Genomic DNA, 6,888 nt, shown 5'->3' with positions numbered 1-6,888 from the left:
CCAGACTAATGCCATTTACAAGTTCGCTGATGACACCACCGTAGTCGGTCGAATCTCAGATGGCGACGAAACAGACTACAGACGGGAAGTGAAAGACCTGGAAACATGGTGCACTGAGAACAACCTAGCTCGCAATGCCGGCAAAACCAGGGAACTCATTATTGACTGTTGGCGGGATGTTATTCATGCCCCCCCTATACATTAACAGCAGAGGTGGAACGAGTGAAGAGTGTCAAGCTCCTGGGAGTGGTCACCCACAACAAGCTTTCTTGGACTCTTCATGTGGACGCACTGGTTACAAAAGCCCAACAACGTCTCTTCTTCCTCAGGCAGCTGAGGAAATTTGGCGTGACGGCGAATACCCTTGCCAACTTTTATAGGTGCGCCATCGAGTGCATTCTGCCTGGATCTATCACCACCTGGTGTGGCAACTGTACCTACCATTCAAGATTGGAGCTGGTTACAGAGAGTAGTGAACTCAGCCTAGAGAATCACAAAGGTCAACCTCCCATCTATAGAATCCATCTACCAGGCCCGCTGACAAGGAAAGGCTGCCAGCATCCTCAAAGATCCATCCCACCCTGGCAATGTTTTTCTACAACCTCTACCATCAGGGAGAAGGTACAGAAGCCTGAACAGACGCACCATGCGGTTTCATAACAGTTTCTACCCTACTGTTGTTAGAACACTGAATGGACTCACAAACTCTTAACATTCGCCTGTACCTGTGTTTTTAGTTTTGCTGCTGTTTACCTATTATTTACTTATTGTACTCACTGTATACCCATGACTGTGTTGCCAAATACCAGACTAATGCCATTTACAAGTTCGCTGATGACACCACCGTAGTCGGTCGAACCTCAGATGGTAATGAAACAGACTACAGACGGGAGGTGGAAGACCTGGAAACATGGTGCACTGAGAACAACCTAGCTCGCAATGCCGGCAAAAGCAAGGAACTCATTATTGACTGTTGGCGGGATGTTATTCATGCCCCCCTATTCATTAACAGCACAGAGGTGGAACGAGTGAAGAGTGTCAAGCTCCTGGGAGTGGTCACCCACAACAAGCTTTCTTGGACTCTTCATGTGGACACACTGGTTACAAAGGCCCAACAACGTCTCTTCTTCCTCAGGCAGCTGAGGAAATTTGGCACGACGGTGAATACCCTTGCCAACTTTTATAGGTGCGCCATCGAGTGCATTCTGCCTGGATCTATCACAACCTGGTGTGGCAACTGTACCTACCATTCAAGATTGGAGCTGGTTACAGAGAGTAGTGAACTCAGCCCAGAGAATCACAAAGGTCAACATCCCATCTATAGAATCCATCTACCAGGCCCGCTGTCAAGGAAAGGCCGCCAGCATCCTCAAAGATGGCAATGTTTTTCTACAACCTCTACCATCAGGGAGAAGGTACAGAAGCCTGAACACACGCACCATGCGGTTTCATAACAGTTTCTACCCTACTGTTGTTAGAACACTGAATGGATTCACAAACTCTTAACATTCGCCTGTACCTGTGTTTTTAGTTTTGCTGCTGTTTACCTATTATTTACTATCTATGCTACTTAACTCGTGTGATCTGCTTGTATTGCTCGCAAAACAAAGCTTTTCACTGTGCCTCGGTACACGTCGCAAGAAATTCAATTCAATGGCTCAAGACCTCGCCATTTACCCCATTAGTGGGAGCCCCAGGATTTAAACTTGGGGCAAAGGACTCCAGCTTTAAGGCATTGGAGAGTAAGGGAATCTCTTATTTGGGAGATTTATTCGAGGAGGAAGGTCTTGATGCCATTTAGTCAGAAATATGGATTGTCTAATCGGGACCCTTTCTGGTACTTTCAGATAAGGAATCCAGAGGAGAATCACACTCCTGGCTCAGCCTTACAAGTCAGACAGGGAAAAGAGAGTGCTCTGGTGCATGGGTGCTCTTTCGATTCGTACTCTATATCATTTACAGAAAGGGCGTGCCTTAGGACATGTGGAGAGACTCTGCAGGGCTTGGAATTCGGAAGTAGGAAAGGGTATTTCATTGGAAACATGGAAAGATATACAGGAAAATGTACAGAAAATCGCAGTATGTAACAAAGCCCAGGCCCTTCAATTGAAGATTTTACACAGAGCCCATATGGCTCGAGAGAGACTAGCTAAATTCAAGAGTGGAATGTCTCCAGGGTGCCCCAAATATAAAGTCAGTATACGCACTCTTACACACTGCGTTTGGTCATGCTGCAAGATCCAGAGATACTGGAGTGCCACAGTAACGGAGCTGAAGGAAATCCTGGGAATTGAAGTTAAAGTGGATCTGGTATTTCTTCTTCTGGGGTTGCCAAATTTGCCCTCTCTGGGGGAACACAGGAAAAGATTTTGCAACATTCTTACGCACTGTGCGAGGCAAATCATTTTAATGAATTGGAAAAACCTCCAGGTCTTATGGGATGGCATATGCTGGTGATGGAGCATCTCCCCCAGGACTACCTTACAAATATGGTGCGCCTTAAAAAGAAGCAGTTTTATAAGAGGCGGCAGCCCTTTTTAAATTATATAAATGCAGATGTATCGTCAATATTAATCAGGGCTGTGATATAGTCTTGGGAGTCAGTCTGGACAGCCTGTGGAGCCCTGGGAGAGTGAAGCTGGAAAAAGTACGGGTATAATGACTAGTGCTCCCAGGGGTGGGAGCTTCAGTGGAGGTGTGGTGAGTGAAATAGACCAAAGTAATGTGATGCAATTTAAGTTAATTTGAATTCAACTTAATTTAATTTGATTATAGTTTAAGTAGATACATTTGTTTTGGTAGAATAGTATGTAGTTTATTATTAAGTGTTGTGATATGATACTGTTGTACCACCTATCTTTTTGTACAAAGTTAAAAATCGCAGAACACCAGGTTATTAGATTCTCTAGTGTGGAAATAGGCCCTTCGGCCCAACAAATCCACACTGACCCTCCGAAGAGAAACCCATCTCCTTATATTTACGCCTGACTAATACACCTAACACTACAGGCAATTCAGCGCGGCCAATTCACCTAACCTGCACATCTTTGGACTGTAGGAGGAAACCGGAGCAGCCACAAGAAACCCACACAGACACGTTGAGAATGTGCAAACTCCACACAATTGCCCGAGGTGGGAATTGAACCCAGGTCCCTGGCGCTGTGAGGCAGCAGTGCTAACCACTGAGCGACCATGCCGCTTGCCAACAGATTTAACTGGAAGCACTAGCTTTATAAATTCTGTGCCTTACAATTGTGTACTCCACAACCACCAAAAGCAGCGCTCCAAAAGCTAATACATCCAATTAACCTCATGTTGTGTGATTTTTAATTTTTACACCGCCGGCCGACACTGGCATCTCCAAATTATATCTTTTTGTATTTTGGTGTTTTTCAATATATAGTTACTTTTGTAAAAGATCTGAAAAACTTAATACCAACTGTTTACTTGTAAACTAACTGTTGTTCTGATAGCTATTTAGTGAGTTTAATATGCTATATATCTTGTCCTAATTGCTTAGTATCATAATCACCTATTTCATGCCAGGCTATCCTGTCAGCCATTTTGTTAGAGCAGATATGGGCTGCTTTATTATGAGGCCACCCCTTGTATTCCATGTTTTTAGCCACAACTGTATCCAGTCCTGTTGTGACATGCATTGCTTTTGGTGCAATCACCCATTCTCATAGCCCATTATCACATCTGAGTTGCATTTAGCATAGCTAACCCATTTTATTCAGCTTTTCTTCTGGCCAGCTAGCAAATATCTCATTTACCTATCCCATATATTTTGCTCTTGCGCTCTGGGTTTTAATTCACCTCTCCCAAATTTCAGTTTCAGTATCAATACAGTTTTTCCATAGCTCTGATGGAAGTCAATGGGTTCAAACCACAGCTTTCATATTTTTGAACTGCTGCTAGATTGAGTTTTTCCCCAAGAATTTCTGATTCTTTCAGATCTCTAGCATCCCCATACTTGGCTTTGCTTTTAATACTTTTCCCTTACCACCTGCTACAGATCCAGCCTTGGGCTACATTGTTTAGGACCCAACCAGCACTTTTAGTAGTGCTACCATTTTCACACTTGGTGGTGGATGTTGAAATCCATCCAGAGTATGTTTTGCGCTTTTGCCACTCAGGTTCCTCCAAGCGTTGCTCAACATAAAGGAATATTGACTCATCAGCTGAGGGAGGATGGTACATGATGATCAGCAGGTTCTCTCCCATTAAACTTTACGGGGCTCTGAACTAAGTGTTGAGGGTTCACATGGTAACTTTATCAGCAGCATTTCACCTCTACTGGGTCTGACCTACCTGTGGGACAGGACACATCCAGTGATAAAAATACTGCTGTCTGGAATTGTGGAAGGTATCCATGATTTTGACTATTTAGGATGCAGCTTGACTAATCATGAGGGACACCTTTCCCACTTTTGGTACTCAGGATCCCAGATGTAGAGGTCTTTGCAGAGCTGCTTCTGCCAGTCTTCACAAATGTTTATATTGATGCATGGTGCTCTATCCAGTTTCATTTTTGTCAGGACATTTAGTAATTTGAACCCAGGTCCCTAGAACATCTCTTGCATTAACCAATCCTCTACTGTGTGCAGATCTGCATTTCCATAGGATTTGTCAATATTTACTACATTCTGGTAAGACAGGGCAAAGAGCATCTTAACAGGTTGATTGATTTGGTGAGTTAAGGCTCCATTAGGTCAGAGAATTACTTGTGCAGCAGAATTGAGAAGGCACATTTTAAAAACTAATTGGTCTGCTCCCCTGACAGCAGCTTCCTACCACAATTAGTCAATATCTGGCTTTTACCAGTAATTCAAAATGATTTTACCAAGGCTTGGTGATTTGCACATATCCATTTTATTTTTATGCTTCACTGGTTAATAGTGGAATACATTGTACTGATCTTTTAGACCAAGTTTTGGTACTCAAGGGTTACCACTTAGAAGATGATTCTAGCTTCAAGTAAACAATTAGTTAACACCTCAACTCCATCCTTGCACTCAGACACTAGAACATTGGTGGTGCAGGTGAAGGGAAAAATCTGGGAAGGTAATACAATATCCCCTTGTGCAGTTTGCTGTAATCTATTGGTTGTTGAGACTGTTTTTTCAGTGACTTCTCTTCTCCAGGTGGCTTCGCCTGCCAGCAAAAGGCAGTGTTTGGTCCACAACTCATCTTTCATCAGTAAGATTTAACTTACTGAAAACCAGAGAAAGTGCAGACTGCAGATGCTAGAGTAGTCAAGAGTTGAAAAGGGTGGTGAGGGAAGAGCACAGGTCAGGTAGCAGAGGAACAGGCAAGTCTTGATGTTTTGGGCTTTGGGGTTCTTTTCCAAAAAAATTGAAAGTGGTGTAAATAGCATAATGAGTGCTGGTTGCTTGCTTGCTTTTAATTTTCCAGGTTGACCAGTCTTTCAATTCCCTGCCACTTGGGAACATCACTTGCAGCATCCCCAATGGCTCACATTTTTTGCCTACCAGTGGGCAAATCATTCAGACACATCCACCCAGAGCTTGCTGGATTCCATGGCAAGGTGCACTATTCTGATTTAATTCCTGCAAAAGGGAATAAATAAAATCAATGCATCCATCTCTACAGGCTGGGAATTTATAAAATGCTCTCTTCTCCCCAAATTAGGGCACTGACCTTCCTCAGTTATTGATCAGCTACAGGTGAAGTCAAGCTCCATATTACTGGTCATCACCCCATAGTAATTTCATTCATAACCCATTAACTCCATCCTCTTAGACCCTGTGGGCAAGGAAATAAATCCCCTTCAACACCAAGGAAACTAGTGGATGAAACACTGGTACTTATATTTTATAGCATATGGTGAAGTGTGAAATCAATAAATTCTAGAGGGCTGTGTAATGACTGTTAATTACACACTTCAAATGCTGGCTCAAACCAGCATTTAACCCTTCAACTCTTAAGAGTCAGATGTAAAGCATGGCAACATACCTTTCAGTCCAACATGTTCACCTGCCAGCACCTGGCCAATATCCCTCCAAAACCCTTCCTATTCAAATAGGATCCAGATGCCTTTTAAGTGTTGCAATTGTACTAGCCTCAACCACTTCCTCTGACAGGGTAAAAATAATGACTGCAGATCCTGGAAATCAGGTTCTGGATTAGTGGTGCTGGAAGAGCACAGCAGTTCAGGCAGCATCCAAGGAGCTTTTAAATAGACGTTTCAGGCAAGAGCCCTTCATCAGGAATAAAGGCAGTGAACCTGGAGCGTGGAGAGATAAGCTAGAGGAGGGTGAGGACAGCCCATCCCACACTAGCACCACTGGAAAAGTGGCCCTTAAGTCTCATCGTTCTTTTCACCCTAATCCTATGCTTTCTAGTTCTGGACTACCCCACCCCAGGTAAAAGACCTTGTCTAGTTGCCCTATCCATGCCTTGATTTTATAAACTGAAGTTCACTCAATCTGACACTTCACACCTGTTCAGCCTCTCCCTATAGCTCAAATCCTCCCAACCCTACCAACATCCTTTAAATCTTTTCAAGTTTCACAACATCCTTCAAATAGGAACAAAATCAGAATTGCATGTGTATTCCACTCGTTCAAAATACCCCAGGTATTGAAAGGACATAAGTTATGGAGTTATAGAGTTCAATGTAGCTAAGTGTGAGGTGATTCACTTTGGTAAGAGTAACAAAAAGATGGGGTACTGGGCTAACAGTCAGATACTTGGTAGTGTGGATGAGCAGAGGGATCTTGGTGTCCATGTACACAGATCTTTGAAAGTTGCCACCCAGGTAAATAGTGCGGTGAAGAAGGCATATGGCGTACTGGCTTTTATTGGTAGAGGAATGGAGTTCCGGAGTACTGAGGTCATGTTGCAGTTGTATAAGACACTGGT

At 43.4% G+C, this 6,888-nt stretch overlaps 1 long non-coding RNA gene across 3 annotated transcripts in view; it reads right to left on the bottom strand.

Annotated features, from left to right (window-relative positions):
* Positions 1-4,856: 4,856 nt before the first annotated feature.
* LOC122550165 overlaps positions 4,857-6,888 on the bottom strand; it is a 10,045-nt gene continuing 8,013 nt past the window's right edge. For 2 of the 3 annotated variants that reach the window (XR_006311756.1, XR_006311758.1), the window contains exon 6: positions 4,857-5,573. This is a non-coding gene — a long non-coding RNA (uncharacterized LOC122550165). Of the gene's footprint in view, positions 5,574-5,664; positions 5,770-6,888 lie in introns of all 3 variants that reach the window. The other variant, XR_006311757.1, reaches the window with a different exon arrangement.

This window comes from Chiloscyllium plagiosum, chromosome 5 (assembly GCF_004010195.1).
Source record: "Chiloscyllium plagiosum isolate BGI_BamShark_2017 chromosome 5, ASM401019v2, whole genome shotgun sequence".
Taxonomy (NCBI): Eukaryota; Metazoa; Chordata; class Chondrichthyes; order Orectolobiformes; family Hemiscylliidae; genus Chiloscyllium; species Chiloscyllium plagiosum.
Note: the sequence above shows the minus strand (reverse complement) of the source record. Positions and strands in the feature narration are given on the sequence as shown.